Source organism: Medicago sativa, chromosome 5 (assembly GCF_051527215.1).
Source record: "Medicago sativa cultivar Bolivia chromosome 5, Bolivia_mono, whole genome shotgun sequence".
In the NCBI taxonomy this organism is placed as follows: domain Eukaryota; kingdom Viridiplantae; phylum Streptophyta; class Magnoliopsida; order Fabales; family Fabaceae; genus Medicago; species Medicago sativa.
The window spans coordinates 67,158,439-67,178,746 of NC_140753.1; the positions used below are offsets into that span (position 1 = coordinate 67,158,439).

Here is a 20,308-nt window from a genome sequence, read left to right on the forward strand (position 1 = left end):
ATGGTTGGGTCAAGCTCAATTGTGATGGTGCGCATAAAAGCTCAATTAACCTTTCCGGATGTGGTGGCCTTCTTCGCGATAGCAATGGCACTTGTTTGATCAGTTATGCTCGTAAAATTGGAGCTTGTGATGCGTTTCATGCAGAGATGTGGGCCATGTATTTGGGTTTGGAGCTAGCTCGGAGACGGGGGATTACTCACCTTCAAGTTGAAAGTGATTCCAAGGTGTTGGTCGACATGATAACAAGAAATTGCAATATTAATGGGAGTGCTCCTACATTGATTCGGCGCATCCGTGAGTTTAAAAACATGAATTGGCATGTTCAAATAAACCATACTTGGCGTGAAGGCAATAGAGCAGCTGATTGGTTAGCTAACTTCAGTTTAACTTTGAACGCTTTGGATTTCCATGTAATGGAGACTCCTCCGAGGGAGCTTCAAAATATTCTCTTTGATGACAGATCCGGCGCTTGCATGCCTCGGAATGTTCGTTTAGTTTTGTAGTTTTCTTCTTGGGCTTTTGCCCTCTTTTGTACCAAAAAAAAAATGATGATAATATCTTGCTAAATTTTTTGTGAGCACAATGTGTAATGTTTTGTAATTTTCTTTCTCATTTACATACTCCCTCCGTCTCAAATTGTATGACATTTTGGACATTTCACACATATTAAGAAATGCAATTAATATTGTGTGGAAAATAGATATTACGAGTTGTTTTACAAAATTGTCCTTAATAAATAATATGGGAAAAATAAATGAAAGAATTGAAAGAAGAGAGAGTAATAAATAGTTAAGGTTATAATAGGAAAAGTAACATTAATGTTGCATTGGTATTGTAAAGCGACATATAATTTGAGATAATTTTTTTTTCCCTAAAACGACGTACAATTTGGGGCGGAGGGAGTACAATTTTGAGGGATATGTAATATTTGTCATTCGTAACTCTTTGAATAATATTTTTTTACCTAGTCCGTCTTATAATTAATATTAACTTAAACTATAACAATATATTTTTGGATATTGTTCTCGGACATTGCTGACGTAGATACTCCCACCAAGAGAAATTCTATTATAGTCACAAACACAAATGTATAGTGTTTGGGCACATGCTCCCTCCGGTCACTATTATAAGTAAAACTTCACTTTTTAGATACATTGAATAATTAATGTATCCGGTCTATAATAAAGACTAGATACATCGATTATTCAATGTACCTAGAAAGTTGAATTTTGTTTATAATAGTGACGAGAGGGAGTACATATTAATGAAAAAAAATTGATAATGAAATGATTTAGTATTTCAAGAAATGACACTTTTACGTGTGTGACCAAACACTATTTACTTGTGATTGTGACCATGGAATAATTGCACCTCCCACCATGGAATAATTGCACCTCCCACCAATAACTTCGCAACGCATGGAGGGTGAAAACTAAGGTAAACTTTACAATGAAGTTGATTTTCATTATATTTTACATAGCTAGACAGAGTATGGACCAGTCCTTCTTTAAAAAAAAAAAAGAGTATGGACCATTCCCACCACGGGGGCATAAATTTTTAAGACCCAAAAAAATAAATAATAATATTAATAACTGGATTAAAAGAGAAAATTTAAATGCATATCCTTGTGATTTTATTATGATTTTCCGTGTGGTAACCATACAAAATCAAAGAGGATATAATATTAATAACTGGTTTAAAAGAGAAAATTTAAATGCATATCCTTGTGATTTTATTATGGTTTTCCGTGTGGTAACCATACAAAATCAAAGAGGATAAACATGCAAATTTCATCTTTAGATTAATCACTACAACATTACAACAATGATCGGACATAACAAGTGCTTTTTTTATAGCCAAACTGCCTCTCCATATTTCTGAAACTTCCGATGTGGGACTGAAGTATCAGTCTTTTTTTTTTCCTTCTTACAAACCTCATACTAGGTGATTTGGTCATCATGGAATTATAGTATTGTCATATTTTGATGCATTTATCATTGTTTCATCGAGGGCATCATGGGATGCTTTGATCAAATTCATCAACATTAATGGTAGATTTGAAGTCTAAATCTATTGCATCTCAATATGAGTTAATGACTGGAATATCCAAGCATACAACAAATGTAAAAGCAGATGATAACCATCATGCTGCTTAGTGCTTCAAAATTCAAAGTCCCAAACAAGATTGTGAGTGATAGCATAAACCAATATATGAAAGCTAAGATGAGGCTATACCTGAAAATTCAACCTGAGATAGTGAGTGGAGTATCCAAGGTATAACAGAACATGAATTAATGTGAACAGAGACAAGCCATCTGAGAAACTCTTATCAGTGATTGTAAATTCCTGATTTAACCACTCTAGGCATCAAGATTTAGTTAACTCATTTAAACTAGTTTAGGGATGATTAAACGAGTCTTCAACTTAATGGTTATTTTCTACCAGATATGCAGCATATATTTTTGTCTTATGAGGTAGGTTCAGCATTTCAACTTGAAAATGTCTTGACTAATTGTGATTCCCACAATCTTTGTAGATAGTTTCTATCACTACAAGACATTCTTATTTAATCCTCCTCTTTTCCATATTAGTTATTATTATTAATCATATTAATTGGACCAATTTTGAATTTTTCATGTAATAAATTGATAGCATATATAGATAAGGTCTGGTCTTCTGAATAGTCATGGGTTGTAACTTGATCGAAGGGCGTGCGAGATTCACTGCAGGATTTTATGAGTTCGCAAAGTGTATGGTGGCTGTGCGTAATAGAGTATGTTGGAATAGCCCAGATTCCAGTTGCAGCAGGAAAGTTGTTGAAGGGAAACATTGAATCGGAGACTGGACTATGTAAAATTCTTTCATTTTTGAACATTTGAACTCAAAAAAAAATGTTTTGTGACTATGAGACTTTTTTGTTTCTTCATGACTTGTTATTTAAAACAAATGTTAATTACTCTTTATTTATGGTGTAATCAAGTATTATTTGGAAGCAATTCCAACTGTGGCTCCAAGTCTCTTGACTATTTGAACCAAACATGACGTAGTTGGTTGATTGAAACACATTCCTATTCTAATGTCATTGAGTTTTATGGATTTTTTTGTTTAAATTATTCTCCTTTTAAAAATTACATTACCATTTTTGTCATGTGGAAATGGCTGATTTTGTTTGCTTATTATCTGCATTGACTTGTCGCAGAAGCTGAATTCGAATCTCAGAGAGTACGAGCTGTTGTTGCTGAATACACAAACTATCATACATCTCGTAAATGCAAGTTCCAATTACTTATTATGATAGAACTTTTAACCATTTATATTAATGCAGTATGAAAATTATATAATAGCCTCCAAGTATAATCCGGACAATGCATTTTCCTGCCAATCAAGTGCGTTATTGATGCTTCAAACACTCTCGTTAGAACTAGTTGCTTCATCCAGAATATTTGGCAGAGAGAAGTCTAGGTTGCGGAAAATAGAAGAGTTGAAAGAAGCTGTTAGAGAAACTAAGAGCACTAAAATTGTGCAGATAGAGTATCAACGAATCACGGTAACATATTAAGATCTGTTAGTGCGATTCTGCTGTATTGTTTCTTTTAGAACTGACTTCTCTGTTTTCTTTCATTTCATGTGTACTGTAACATTTGCCTAGGGAGACAGACTAGAACTTGGTGACCGAACTTGAGATATAGTCTAATTAGATTATCATAATAAATATAAAAATATATCATATTAACACCTTGGTAATACTTTATCTAAATAGTACTACAACAGTGTCAAAATCTTATATATTTTGATGCATTTGTAAATGATTCGTTGAGTGTTGCATTGAGTGCTTCTATCAAAATCATCAATTAATAGCTGATCTGGCCACATGTCCAAACTCAACTTTTAAAAACCAGATTAACCGACTTTGAATTATATTTCCATATTTTGATGCATCTATAAATATTTCATTCAGGGCTGCATTTGATCATCGATTGAAATTATCAAATAATGATATACCTGAAAATTCCACACGAGATAGTGACTGGAGCATCCAAGTGGTATATCATGCATAGAAGTGAACTGAGACAATTATTATGAAATAATAGAAGAGCAAAATAAATCTTCATTATTGTGAAATGAGAGTGATACAAGAGTATATATAGACCTAATAGTTGTACTACACAATCTGGAAATGTACTACACTAAGATGATGTACTACACTAAGATAATGAAGTACAATGGTAAGATTACTTGCATAGCAAGTTACTATTATTCTCTATATTATTCTTCTCTCCATGCTGTTGTAATAGCCCCCCACAAGTTGGAGGGTGATAAATGTCTATCATCTCCAACTTGGACAACAAAGTGTTGAATGGTTGAGGAAGAAGTGCCTTAGTAAAAAAATCAGCAAGCTGGTCTTTGGAAGAGATAGGTAGCAGTTTGAGAATGTTGGCCTGCAGTTTCTCTCGTACAATATGACAATCTATCTCTAAATGCTTAGTGCGTTCATGAAACACAGGATTAGCAGCAATGTGAAGCGCACTCTGATTATCACAGTAGATAACAGGAGTTTTGGAACATTGAATCTGCAAATCTTGAAGAACATATAAGATCCATTGCAATTCACATGATGCTGCGGCCAAAGCTCTATACTCAGCCTCAGAAGAAGATTTGCTGACAGTGAGTTGCTTCTTTGTCCTCCAAGAAATGAGTGACTTGCCCAAAAAGAAACACTGACCAGTGATAGATCTTCTGGTATCTCTGCAACCTGCCCAGTCTGCATCTGAAAAGCCTTGCAATTGAAGATGAGCATCTCTAGGGAAGAAGATACCACGTCCTGGAGATCCTTTCAAGTATCTTAACACTCTTGTTGCAGCATGAAAATGAGTTTGAGTGGGATTGCTTAGAAACTGACTCAACTGCTGAGTGATGAATGTGATATCTGGCCTGGTGGTATTAAGATATAAAAGTCTGCCAATCAACCTCCTGTAAGCAGGAACATCAGAGTAAGGTTGTGAATCATCATTATGAAGTTTAACATTTGGATCAGAGGGTGTACTGATAGGCTTTGAATGAAGGAATCCTGAATCTTCAAGTAAATCTAAACAATACTTTCTCTGGCATAAAGAGATGCCAGATGAAGAGTGAGCAACTTCAATACCAAGGAAGTATTTAAGAGTGCCCAAATCTTTAATCTGAAATGTGGTATGAAGAATCTGCTTGATACACTTGAATTCCTCCAAAGAGTTCCCAGCTAAGATCACATCATCAACATAAACCAGCAAAATAGTAAATGAAGATGAAGTGCTTTTAAGAAAAAGGGAATGATCTGAAGAAGCCTGTTTGTAACCATTGAGGAGTAAAACTGAAGTCAACCTTTCATACCATTTCCTGCTTGCCTGCTTCAATCCATAAAGAGACTTGTTCAATTTACACACCTGATTTGGATTGGAATGTGGAACACCAGGAGGGACAATCATATAGACATCTTCTTGAAGTTCTCCATGTAAAAATGCATTGTTCACATCAAGTTGATGGAGATGCCAGTTATGCATAGAAGCCAAAGCAAGAACAATCCTGACAGTGGTAAGCTTAGCCACTGGAGAATATGTTTCAAAATAGTCTAAGCCTTCAATTTGGTTATATCCTTTAGCAACCAATCTGGCTTTATACCTCTCTATGGAACCATCAGCATGATGTTTCACTTTGTAAACCCATCTGCAGCCTATGGGTTTAACATGAGGTGGTAGGTCAACAATCTTCCAAGTACCAGTCTTACTCAAGGCATTAAGCTCATCTTGCATAGCTTTCCTCCAACAATCATGTTTGTTTGCCTCAGTGAAGGTTTTAGGCTCAGGGTGAGTGTGAAGAGACAAAGCAAAACAGGAATGAGAAGGAGAAACATTAGTAAAAGACAAATAATTGGAAATATGATAAGGAGAAGATGATGCATAAATGGAATTTGTAATAGGACAAATGTAATCTTGTAAATAAGCAGGAGCAGTTCTAAGTCTAGTTGAAGCTCTAACAGGTGGGGGAGCAATGATAGGAGAAACAGGTGAAGCAGAAGATTCAGAAGTGATGGGTGAATCAAGTGAAATAGTTGGTGAATCTTCTGGTGTGGGAACAGGAGAAGGAGGGATAGGTAAATGGTCAAAATCATCAACAAAGGGTTGAGATGAAGGAGTAATATAATGCCAGGTATCAATGACAGAAGAAGGGGATGAAGACTGATAAGGTAAAATTGTTTCATGAAAAGTGACATTTCTTGACACAAAGATTGCTCTAGAATGCATGTCCAGAAGAACATAACCTTTATAACCAGATTTATAGCCTAAAAATATAGATTTTCGTGCTCTAGGTTGAAGTTTGGTTCTGTGAGATTGAATGGTTGAAGCAAAACATAGACATCCAAACACTTTGAAAAGGGAAGAGTCAGGAATAGAATCATGTAAAACATGATAAGGAGATTTATGCTGAAGAAGAGGAGTGGTGACTCTATTGATTAAGAAAACAGCATGAAGAACAGCATATGACCAATAACAATTGGGTAATTTGGATTGAAATAAGAGAGCTCTTCCTACATTGAGTATATGTTGGTGCTTTCTTTCTACTCTAGCATTTTGCTGAGGAGTCTCAACACAAGACCTATGATGAATGATGCCTTTAGAGTTATAAAATGAAGGCAAATCAAATTCAGGGCCATTGTCACTTCTAAGAATTTTAGGAGTGATATGGAACTGATTTTCAATAAGGGTAATGAACTGTTGAACATGAATGGACACCTCAGCTTTGGATTTGATCAAAATGATCCAAACAAACCTACTAAAATCATCAACAATAGTGATAAAGTACTTATGACCATGAACAGAAGGAACACTCAAAGGACCCCAAATATCACAATGAATCAATTCAAATTTAGAAGTAGCATGAGATAAACTATGAGGAAAAGGCAATTTCTTATATTTGGCAAATTGACAAACATCACAGATGGCTTTATTATCAACACAGATTGATGGATACAAAGAATGCATATTTGACAATCTTTGATTGGACAAGTGCCCCAATCTAAAGTGCCAAAGTGCAGTTTCAGGAATATGAGTAAAAGAACTAGAAACAATAGATTGAGAGTCTTTATTTATGGATATATTACAATGAGGAACATTAGAAACAGAAGACTTAAAAGGAAAAGCTGAAGGAGAAATCCTCAATTTGTATAAACCACCATGAGGATCAGCCAAACCAATCATCCTGTGGGTAATCAGATCCTGTATAATGCATTTATCAGGTAAGAACTGAACATAACAATTCATGCTGCTAATGATTTTGGCAATAGAAATCAGATTAACTTTGAAATGTGGAGAGTATAAGACATTGGAAATCTTAAAATGTGGAGAGAAAACAACAGTACCAGCATGATGTATAGTAACTATAGTTTTATTTGGTAAATGAACATGAACAGGTTTAATAGATTGATATGAAGTAAAATATTGTAAAGAAGAACAAATGTGCTCATTGGCACCAGAATCAAGTAACCAATCATGAGAAGAGTCAGACAAAGCACAAGAGAAAACAGTTGATATACCTGAAGGAGGAGTACCAGATGAAGAAGGAAAATGAGGAGCAGAAGCAATATGGTTTGAGGTTGGGGGAGAAGGATTGGATCCTGAAGCAAACAAATGTGACTGCTGAAGAAGTGATACAAGATGATTGTAATGTTCTTGAGTTAAACCAGTAGGAGGAGAATTGTCAACTGCAGAATTTACAGGCTGAATCTCTGCATTACTAGAAGAAGCATTGGTAGCATTTGCTGTAGGATTGGACTTATATGAATTGGGGTATCCATGCTTCTGATAGCAAAACTCTACAGTATGGTTTGTACGTTTGCAAAAAGTACAGAACCTAGAATTATTCTTTGAACCAGCAAATGATTTACCATTTCCATATTGCTTCTTAGTGTCAGAAGCATTAACAAGGATGCTGGAATCTTCAGAAACGGAGGGAAGAGAAACTGTACCATTATTACTCTCTTCTTGGATAACCAATGAATATACCTTGTTAATTGAAGGTAATGGATCCAAAAGAAGAACCTGAGACTTGATAACGTTGAAGTTATCATTCAAACCAGTCAAAAACTGAATTACTTGATCCTCCATACGATGTGCGCGTGCAGATCTCATAGCTTCACACCGGCATGGAAATGGACAAGTGCAATTAGGCATTGGCCGATGAGAATTAAGCTCTTCCCATAGAGTTTTCATTTCAGTGAAATACTCTGAAACTGTTTTAGATCCTTGCTTCAAATTGTTGATAGAAGAACGTAAAGAAGCTATGCGAATACGATCAACTTTTGCGAAGCGTTCTTTGAGTTCATCCCAAACATCAATGGCGTGCTCATGAAACACTAAAGTTTGAGCAATTTGTGGAGAAACAGAGTTGATCAACCACGAATAAACCAGATGATTGCACCGTTCCCATGCATCACGATTCAAATCATCAAGATTAGGAATAGGTACCGATCCATTGATGAAAACAAGTTTATTCTTCGCGCCAAGTGCACGTTGCATGGATCTGCTCCATGCGAGATAATTCGAGCCAGTAAGCAATGGAGTAACTACCACAGAGTTGGGACCTTCACTAGGATGAACATAGAACACTGAATCAACGTTTTGCTGAGTGTTCAAATTACGCACCATTGTTGAAGATGAAAAGCTTCAAAAATTGCAGAAAACAGAGGAAGCAAGAAGAACACGAAGAAATCAATGGCGAATGTGCAGAAATTGCACGAAATTCAAGTAGAGAAGATGAATTGCAGCGGAAGAAACAAGAAGAAAAACGGTTAGGATCGCAAGAAAAACGGTTAGGATCAGAACTACTCTCAAAGAGAGTGCTCTGATACCATATTATGAAATAATAGAAGAGCAAAATAAATCTTCATTATTGTGAAATGAGAGTGATACAAGAGTATATATAGACCTAATAGTTGTACTACACAATCTGGAAATGTACTACACTAAGATGATGTACTACACTAAGATAATGAAGTACAATGGTAAGATTACTTGCATAGCAAGTTACTATTATTCTCTATATTATTCTTCTCTCCATGCTGTTGTAATAACAATCCATCAAATAATCTCATATCCATGGATGCAAATTCTTGAGTGAACTCAGAACCGCAAGATATTACTACTCTAGCCATCAAAATTATCCTGTAAACTCGAGTAGACTCCTATAGACCTGAAGAATGTGTGTTTTTAGGATGGTTATTTTCAACCCGATATACCTAAAATGATAAGGCTTCGTAGAGCGCAAAATATCAAAACTATCACTGCAAGTCTGGAATGAGTCTGCGAAGAACCCGATCAATGAGGTGAATGGAAAGGCAATCATGGGAACTCAATCCACCACCTTCCACCCTTTAGTAAAGTGATTTGATCCATCAATTTAGAACATGTTATGCTCCCTTTGTATTTTGTTTTTTGAACCTATCTTATAATTTATTAATTTTTTTCCTATAACACTATCTTCAGATTCAAATTCTCTCTGATTTTTAGTTATCTGTTAGATTGTTACCTCAATCATTTCACTACTGAAGCTTGACTGCCATCATGGTTCACGGTTCACCTTGTCCTTCGGAAAGAGCTGGAGAGGGACATGAAGTTGATGAACTATGACCAATAGTTGGAAGAAGACCATAGAGGTTATTATGAGAAACATCGTAACAACTAAGACTATGTAGGTTGTCAAAGGAAACTGCAATTTCAATTTCTCCACTGAGATTACACGGTGACAAATCAAGCTGTTTAAGATTTGAAATATTTCCAATACTTTGAGGAATGTGACCACTAAATTGGTTATGACTAAGAGAAATCTCTCTAAGTTACCTTAGGTTACCTAAAGAAGCAGGAATGCTTCTAGTCAAGAAGTTATGATTTAGGATAGATTTTGAAGCCTAAAGAATCCATTTTTGAAGCTGCCACCCCATGAGTTAGGAATAGAATATGAGAGTTATTGTGTTGAAGTCGGAGAGATGTGAAAGTAAGAGAGTTCAAGTTAGTTGCTTGTTGGTATTGGACTAGAGAATGAATTGAAGCTCAAGTTAAGCCAATACAACTTGGTGGAATTTACAAGGCTCTAGATGATTGTGTTGTAATTTTTTAGTGCTTTTTGTATATTTAAAGAGCTAGAAGTCCCACATAGAACAATTTTGTGAGCTTTTGAGTTTTTATATGCTAACATGTAATGTTCATTAGGCAACAAGTTTAAAGAGGAGATTGTTCATGATAGTGCCAATTTGTCTTGGTTGGTTTGCTATATAATATAACAAATCTACACAATTGTTTTTGTGTGAAAAGTTTCTTGTTTTTTAATTATAGGAGTGAGCTTGGAAGAATAGACAAGGAGAGGCAAAATGATCTTCTCTTCTCTGTAATTTATTCTATGTCATACATTTTACAGACAGGCTATGAAGAGAAGATGGCTGCCGTGTGGGAGAAGCTTGCGGAAAAGAAACATCTACATACTCAAGAGACAGCGGCTAGAATGTACTTGGCTGTAAATTTTTGTTTTCATCCTATGATACTCTATATTTTTATCTCATTAGGTTTAAGGTTATGGTGGTATAAAAACACTTTGAACATTTGGCAAACATAGTTTTAACTAACCACGAGTTGTACATGATATATTATTGTCTGATGACATTCAATATTTCAATGTTGAAATGTAATGATTTCAACATGGAAATGTCTTGACTAATTGTGGTCCTGCAATCTTTGTAGAGAGTTTCCATTACAGAATTTTTTTATAGTGACAAACCAATGGTAAGACCGAGGCGGCTTTTCATAGTAATCTTGGAGTTTCCAGCTACGATGCTAATCCTATTCTTAGGGACAATTCTGTTTCATTTCTGGTTGCATTTTGTGGTTTCACCCCTTGGTGATAGTTCTCTAGTGGGGAGGACTTTGGGATTATAGTATGTTCTGGCAGGCTCAGGATCAAGACTTCCAAAAAGTGGAGTTTGATATTGATTCCAAGATCGAAGCAGATGCCACTGTTTCTCAAAAGCAATCTATTTCTTAGTTTGGCTTAATAATTCAAAACTATAGGATATATTATACGTAATTCGGGAAGGTATTGTAGTAGTTGCTCAATCCCAAATGGAGAAACTTTTCATGAACTTGTTTTCTTGCCAGTGTTTTTCTCATGATTATTAATGATATTCAATGAGTCTCTTTCTTTCAGTCAAAAGTAGTCATGGTTTCGGACTTATTTAACTTTGGATGTAAAAGTATGTTAAGAAATTTTTGCATGGTTTTCACATATAAAGAAATAGAATTAACACAAATTCGGGAGTAACCGAGTAAGGGAAACATTAAATAAAAGTGAGGGAGGAGACGATCTAGTTGAACAGCTAGTTTCCATATTGAAATGATGAAGTGTTAAAGAGGAAATACTCACTGAATTAAAACTCAGTGAATTTGTGTTCTCATCAAGAAACACATTGCTTGAAGTTTCCAAGTATAATGTTCTCATGTGAATGTAGGTAGTATAAGCCACGAGCCATGCCCTGTGCTATGTTCACCCTTGTAAGCTAATCAATTCACATTTCAAGTCAATGAGCTTCAGAAAAATAGAAAACCACATTTTTTTCAATCAAATTTCATCCTAAAATGAAATTATGTTTTTTTACAATGTTCAATTTATTATTTATTTTCAAGATTGATTTTGATTCTGGGGTTGCTTTTAATCCATCTTAATTTGAAATTATCTTGTAGAAAATAGAAAATAGTTTACCTTTTTACTTTATTTTTCCAAAAAATATTTGAAATAAGTTGGAACTTGCTAGCTTAAAGAGCTTGCTAATCCTTTGGAGTGTGTAAATGAGATTAGCTTGCCTTAGTCTTTTTAAACCCGAGGTATAGAATTTCCCACCACATAGAGCTTAAATTTTTTGGGCCCAAAATATTAAATAAATTTTTTAATAACTCAAAAATTACTTAAAAATAAAACTAAACTGAATTTTCTTATGCTTTTCATGTAGTATAACTATACAAAAGCCCAAGAAAGATCCAGATTTAGGTTTATCTCTAGTAATAGTTGCAAATGAAAATACAACATAAGTACTCAACTTGTGATTTGACTCTCAATGTTTCTGCCCAATATTTTTATAGCCAAATTGCCTCTTCATATTTCTTAAACTTTCGATGTGGGATTTAAGTATCCAAATGGTTTTTTACGGACCTCATAGGAGACCATCCTATATTTTGTGAGCATCTCTAATATAAATTTCTCATACACAGGAATCTCCTCATCGTCACCAAGAAGGTCCTGAGTATTACCATTGCTTCCTCAGTCTCAACCATGTTTTCCACGATGGTGTACACATGCACGGTCACATAAATCTCCTTTTATTGTACATACCAAATGGTGAGATGAGCATGAACCGAAATAGCATACCGACTACTATATACATATATATATCCCATGTAACTGATACTTTGAACGTTGCGTCCTGCATATCTGAACACATACCATATATCGAAGTAAATTGCGAATAATGTGACTAAATTTTGAGTTTTTGGTGCTTCATTTGGTTAAACTGTAATATTTTGGAATCATTTCTAATTATTAAAATTGCACTTTCTTTTTATTTGGGGTCCACTTTTTAATAGTAGAATCTATTTTTATTAAGGCCCTAATTTTTAAATAGGGCCTCCAAAATATTTAAGACGACCCTGGCTTTACATTGACTCTCATCAAAAGTAATGATCATGATGATACTATTACAACAATTTTAAACCTTGTATGGGGTGTAATCAAGTATTAGTTGACAGCAATTCCAACCATGGCCCCAAGTCTCTTGTCTATTTGTGTTTCCTTACCAAACATGATGCAGTAGTTGGTTGATTGAAACACATTCCTCTTCTAATGTCATTGAGGTTTATGGAGTTTTTTTGTTTAAATTACTGACTTGTTGCTGAAGCTGAGCTCGAACCTCAAAGAGTACGAGTTGCTGTCTGCTGACATGAGAAATGTAGCAACTGCAGCTGTCAAAGCAAGCTGGTTATATATAGAGAGCTGAATACACAAACATCTTGTAAGTGCAAGTTCTAATTAATTATTATGATAGAACTTGTAACCATTTATGTAAATGTAGTATGAAAATTATGTAATAGCATCCGAGTATAATCCTTAACTTTCTTTTTCTGTTGTTGATGAGTACCTTGGGACAATACTAGCCATCAACAATGCAACTTCCGACCAATCAAGTGCATTGTTGATGGTTCAAACACTCTCATAACTAGTTGCTTCATCCAGAATATTTGGCTGAGACAACAGCCAAGTCTAGGATGCGGAAAATGAAGAGTTGAAAGAAGCTGTTAGAGTAACTGAGAGTGCTAAAATTTGTGCAATAGAGTATGAATGAATCAAGGTAACATATAGGTAAATTCTTTGTTTTCCAGATTCTCCCCTCCCCGTTAGCATCTGTAACTCATGCATCAATATATTTTCTTGTAAATTTAAGTTTCCCCTTCCCCAATGCATATTAACATATTTTTTCTTTTAGAACTGATTTCTCTATTTATATTTGGCACACATACAATTCATGCCTCCATATTTGCCATATCTCGAAGATTAATGTCTGTTTTCTTTTATTTGAGACACTCTAGAACTCGATGACCGAGCTTGATATATTGTCTAAACTTCAACCACCTCCATACCCTTATGAATAAGTATCAATGATATCCAATTGGATTATCATAATAAATATTATTGTGACCAAAACACGTCGGTAATGATTATGTTTGCACGTGATTTCTCGCTGTTTATAATGTAAGTGTCTTTATAGACACTGTACAAGTTACATGCTGAATGACAAAATGAATTACATTAATAGTGTCAAAACTCAAAACCATATTTTGTTAATGATCATTGAATTGTAATATTTCCATATATAAATATGTTTCATTATTGAGGGCATCATTGGATGTTTTGATCAAATTCATCAATATTAATGGTAGATTTGGTCACTGATCAAAATGTGAATTCTAAATCCATTTCCGTCATCTATTGCCATCTCAATATGTGAAGTGCAATAATAGTACTTGGCTGTAAACTTTTGTTTTCATCCTTTGAACATTCCGTGAACTTGATTTGAACTAACCAGAGTTGTACATACAGCATATGTTTTTGTCTTATGAGGTTCACTACAAGCCATTCTTATTTAATCCCAGTCTTCTGATCGAAGATAAGATTTTGAAGTCTAAAGAATACATATTTGAAGTTACCACCCCATGAGTTAGGAATATAACATGAGAGATTATTGTGTTGAAGAGATATGAAAGTGGGAGCATTAAGACAGTTAAGTTAGTTGCTATTGGACCAAAGAAAGCTCAAGTTAAGCCAATAGAGCTTAGTGGGTTTCTAGATAAAGGGATTGTGTTGTGTTTTTTTACATTTATTTATAAAGATAGAAGCCCCACATCCAAATTTTTGTGAACTTTCAAATCTTTATATACTAATGTGTAGTAAAAACTAACAAGTAATAATATGAGGACTTTTGTCATATGATTTCATTAACAATAGCTTTTGAGTTATTGTCTTTTTTTAAATATGTGTTCATATTAATTTATTAATAAATAAATGTGACTAATTTATTAATAAATAATAATTTATTAATAAATAAATGTGACAATCTTGAAATGAATTATTTTTTTATAAAATGATGTGGGAACATTTTTTTTATATGAAACCTATGAAGTAGTTTTTATTTTTTTGGACGACATCATACAAATATTTGTAGAAATGGATGGGTATGGCTTGGAAAACATTAAATAAAACCTAAAATTTGGATTGATTTTGTAAAAAAGGAAGAAGAGTAAAAGAGAATTGTTCATCTAACTTAAGAAATTGCTCATTAACATCGGAAAAATACACTAACAGTTAACTGTCGATCATCTCCAACGACAGTAACAACCATTGTCCCAACCATAGTTAACTGCTACTGGATTATGATATGCAGACACAATAAAATTTATGACCACAACACCAAGATACAAATGACATGTAATCTATAAACACAATTTGCGTCAACAACACAACAAGTTCGACAACAAAATTCACTCATAAATCACACCATTACATAATCATTCATAATTGAACCAAATTACACGAATTCGACATTACATTCACAATACACAAAATAATGAAATTCAACAAAAGTTCAACATTACAAATGTTTGCCAACATATTGCACATCAATACATAAAAAAAACTTAAAGTCGAAGTTGGAACGAACACAAAGATATAATTTATTATTTTCAACCATCGACATGAACATGGATGTTTCAAATGTGTGCATGGCCTATTTTTTTTTTTGCGGGTGGAGCATTGTCTTTGATTTATTATGTCGTGTGGTAAATTTTGAGTGGTGTGCACAATCAAATTTTTTTTTTTTTGCACTTAATTAGTTGTTTTTGGATGAAAGTGGGTTACATAATGGAATTAGCCAATTAGTCACCAAATATTTTCTTAACTTTCTAGACAGTTCAATCTCCATCGTTAGATAACGACTGAGAAGTTAAAAGAAATAAACCAAAGAAAGTATGTGATTGTTTTGTAAATTTTTTTAATTGAGTTAAATAAATTTTTCATCCCTAAAAAATTAGTGACTAAGACGAGTCTGGGTATGCTCCATTAGGGATGGGAATAGGCTAGGCCGAGCTAGGCTTTACAAGGCCTAAGCCTGACCTACCATATTTTTTTAAAGCCTAAGCCTGGCCTGCGGCCTGTCATAGGCCTACTTTTTAGGCCTGAGCCTGACCTTCTGAAAGCCTGATACGGCCTGCTAGCCTGTTTAAAAGCCTATATCTTATGAACATCTTTAAATAAGCAATGTGATCTAAGTTTAAATGGACTAGCGAACTAATAGTTTAATTAGATTAAACTCTCTTTTGATAATCAACACGAGGTTTTAGGGAATTCGATTATATATTGTATCATATTTCTATTCTAGTTTATATCTTAAATAGTCCGGCCTAATAGGCTTAAGAGACTTTTTGAGAGGCCTATGGCCTGACCTTTTAAGCTAAATAGGCTTAAAAAAAAGCCTAGGCCTTCTCTATTTAAGAAAAAAGCCTGGCCTGGCCTGGCCTATCGTAGGCTAGGCCGTACGCCCCTGTAGGCCGGCCTGACCTATTCCAATCCCTATGCTCCATTTAGTATTAGCTCCATTAAGGAAGAGAGATTGCATATTTTTTTTTATTAAATAAGTACTTTTTTAAAATTTTAAATCTTAGCCCTTCATTATTTTTTTGCCACATGGCTTGCATCTAAAGACTAAATGGACTAAATGAAGCTAATACTAAATGGAGCATACCCAAACTCGACTAAGACTATGTAGGTTGTCAAAGGAAATTGCAATTTCTCCACTGAGATTACTCGGTGACAAATCAAGTTGTTTAAGATTTGAAATATTTTTTGTCCTCGTGAGCTTAGCTCAGTTGGTAAGGACAGTGCATAATATATGCAAGGTCTGGGGTTCGAACCTCACCCACCACCAAAAAAAAAAGATTTGAAATATGTCCAATACTTTGAGGAATGTGACCACTAAATTGGTTATGACTAAGAGAAATCTCTCTAAATTAATATTTCTAGTCAAGAATTTATGATTTAAGATGGATTTTGAAGCCTAAAGAATCCGTTTTTTAAGCTGCCACCCCATGAGTTAGGAATAGAATCTGAGGGTTATTGTGTCGAAGTCGAAGAGACGTGAAAGTGAGAGAATTCAAGTTAGTTACAAATTGGACTAGAGAATGAATTGAAGCTCAAGTTAAGCCAATACAACTTAGTGGAATTTACAAGGCTCTCAAGAATTGTGTTGCATTTTTTTAGTGCTGTGTCGAAGTCGAAGAGACGTGAAAGTGAGAGAATTCAAGTTAGTTACAAATTGGACTAGAGAATGAATTGAAGCTCAAGTTAAGCCAATACAACTTAGTGGAATTTACAAGGCTCTCAAGAATTGTGTTGCATTTTTTTAGTGCTTTTTCTATATTTAAAAACCAAAAGTCCCACATAGAACATTTTTGTGAGCTTTTAATCCTTTATATTCTAACGTGTAATATTTATCTGTCAACAAGTTTAATGATGAAATTCTTATGATTGTGGCAGATTATCTTAGTTGTGTATTTATATTATTTATATTTATATTATATAAAGTAGGCAACTAGGCAATCCTGCCATCATATGAAAGTTTCATTATTTTTTTACAAGTTTACCATAAATAATAATATTATTTGGTGCATAAAAAAAATCAGGCAATCCTGCCATCATATGAAAGTTTCATTATTTTTTTACAAGTTTACCATAAATAATAATATTATTTGGTGCATAAAAAAAATCATTAGTGAACGCTCATCTTATTTTATGGGAGAGTTCTAAGAGACTCCAACAACAATGTGCTCTTCTAGAGAGTGATACATGTCAACATACAACTTAATTTTTAGAGGTAAGCAAAGATAGATAAGAGAAAAGATCGAAACCGTTTATATTTTTCTTTGTTAATTCAAAGTCATGACATGAATTTTTAGAATTATGTTTTTCTTTGTGATGGATGCAGGGGAATATTGTTGCTTGAAGGTTGTGATTTTGAAGCCTTATGTGAGCAAGTGAAGGCTCTTATTCCCCGATGCTTTTATCATGTTCTTCATTGTTTTATTATTATCAACTTATTTTAGTTTTTCTTCAAGGCTCCCCATGTTCTTACATGCATTCTCCTTTTGTCTTCGAATGTGTCTAGTTCATAGTCATATTATTCTCTTGACTTTCTTTGAACCGTGAATTGGTACGTGTGTATCAATTGGCGGTACTTTTGCACATTGGTTCACACAAATTCACTTGTAATTCGTGGAAATCGACAAATCGATGCAAATGTGTGAAAATTGAAGAAAGAGGAAGAAGTTGAGTAGGAGATGAAAGAGAAAATAAATTTTGCAGAAAACCTTTTTGAAGCTTGATGAAATAGAACATCATTTGCAAAATAACACCAATAATAAAGAAAAAAAAAATGAAAGAAAAGTGAATATAAAAAAAGTTTTTTGAAAGTAGACACTAGTTTGTTGCAGCATGCAACTAAAATCCTTTTAATTTTTTGCACTATTAATGAATTTAATTAATTAAATATTAAGAGGATTTGAGTACCAGGACGAAGATAGTGTTGAGCAGCTGGAAAGAATCATTAGTATGTAAAAATATTTAGTGATTACTAATAAATTTTAAGAAATATTTTTATATAGTTTACTATGCTTAATTAGGTAGTAGTATAGTAATACTATGAACTGATGCATACCGACGCTCTATATCTAATACTTCCAAATTCTTCTGATATTCTGTACCGCATACCAAATAGAATTGCGAATTATGTGACTATGGTCCGGTCGTCTCATCTTGTAATGGCAGGAAAGATAAAATTCAAATGCTGAGGAATTCTGATGGTGATTGGACTAATGATGAAGTTTATCTTAAGAATATGGTTAACTCTCTTTATAAAGGTTATTCATATATGATATGAATTGGTTCCAAACACCCTTCACTTTTACCACCCTTGATCAGCAAGTATTCGATAATCTTAGTGCTATTGTTGAGTATGAGGAAGTGAAGAAGGATGTCTTTAGTATGGGTGCGTGGAAAGTTCTTGGCTCTGATGGTTCGTTTTTTTGGATTTTTATCAAAAATCTATGACTTTAGTTGATGAGAGTATCATCAATTTTGTCAAGCATGTTTGGAGGTGTCATCCAGAAGAGACTGCAGCAATACATAAGACTGATACTTGCATAATCAGAAATGTTTGTAAACTTGAATTTGTCTCTTAATTCAGGCCAAACTCTTTGTGCAATATTATTTATAAGTTAAGGTGTCTTTGCTATTAAAGTTGATTTGGCCAAAGCTTATTATAAACCAACACCCAAGTTAATATTTAATTTTTAAAGAAATTTAAATAAGAATTACACTTTGAAATTCAAGAAAATTATTTGCCAAATGATTTATCATCAATTTTATGTTTTGAGTAATAAAACTAGTCCTGGTTGACAACTTGCAGAAATAACAAATTGCCAAATTAGAATGAATCTATAGTTTTTTTTTTTTCCTTCTAAATTTTATGTTCTCAAAGTTCCATTTAAAGACATATTGTTTAGGAGAATTCGATTTCTGGTGCACAATTTTTACTAGACTTAATTCCCGGCCGAATTCCGGATTGCAAGGCTCCCTTCCTCCGAGAACCGGATGGTTAAACCAAAAAGTAATTCTTCTGTTCTCGGTGAAAAGGGACTTGCTAAGTTGGAGTAAGGCTGAAAAATAAGTAACACATGATCGATAATTGTTTTAGGCATATACCAAACTCTCACATACTCCCTATTGATTTGATGTATATCAAAGCTTATTAACCATTTGAACCTAACTCTGTTGTTTGAGAAAAGGGAAAAACATTCTTATAGCTAGAAAGAGTGATTAAAGTGGACAATAAATATTGGTTAAAAGATATGTGTCAGGAATGGAAACCAAAGCTTATCTTGATTTTCTTAAGCAAATCATAGCCTGTCATGCCAGGCATACAGTAGTCTGTTATAACAAGATTCACCTCCACTTCCTATAAAACACAAAAATCCAAGGAATTTCAGAATTCCAGAAAAAACAATCTAACATTATAAAGTTGAAAAAGTTACTTCAACAAGGCGATTAAAAAATAAAAATTTTGACACTTTCTTTTTAGTAGAGCAACAAAACTATAACCGATGATTGTTAGGAAATACAGATGGTGTATTTGGGTTGGTCTCATCATTCTCACACAAACCCAAAAACTCTATAGCCCTGCTACCAGAATCAACTGTAGTAACTGCCATTGAGAAAACCAAAGGTCCATTCATTCATTCTTTCTGTTATAATAACATTAACATAGTACTTGTGTCTAAAAAAAGCATTAATAGAAGAAACAAAACGGGGTAATTAGAAATACTAAGATACGGTCTTTTTTTTTGATCAAGCAAAGAAATTTTATAAAAGACCCTTAGCAACAAAAGTGCTTACAACAAAACAAAAAGAATGTGCAAAACATCACAAAGATTTATAACAAGGAAGGCTTGTGCAAATTCTCAACGAATTAAACTAACAAAGCAACTGACAACCCTAAAGAAATGGCATAAGCCACTAGCTAAACGCCAAGGTTCACAAAGATGCTTTGAACCATAGTCACATAATTCATGTACACATAATTCATGTACCGGTTCGCGGTACTTTTGAGAACCAGTTCACGTAAATTCGCATA

General features: G+C 34.0%; 1 long non-coding RNA gene and 1 pseudogene across 1 annotated transcript; one reads left to right on the forward strand and one right to left on the reverse strand.

The window, feature by feature from the left end:
* Positions 1-20,308, reverse strand: part of LOC146924228 (putative leucine-rich repeat receptor-like protein kinase IMK3 pseudogene) — a 64,723-nt pseudogene that overhangs the window by 4,751 nt on the left and 39,664 nt on the right.
* On the forward strand, positions 3,277-11,228 carry LOC146924229 (uncharacterized). Its single transcript, XR_015010073.1, has 2 exons — positions 3,277-3,547; positions 10,365-11,228. It is a non-coding gene; the product is annotated as an uncharacterized LOC146924229 (long non-coding RNA).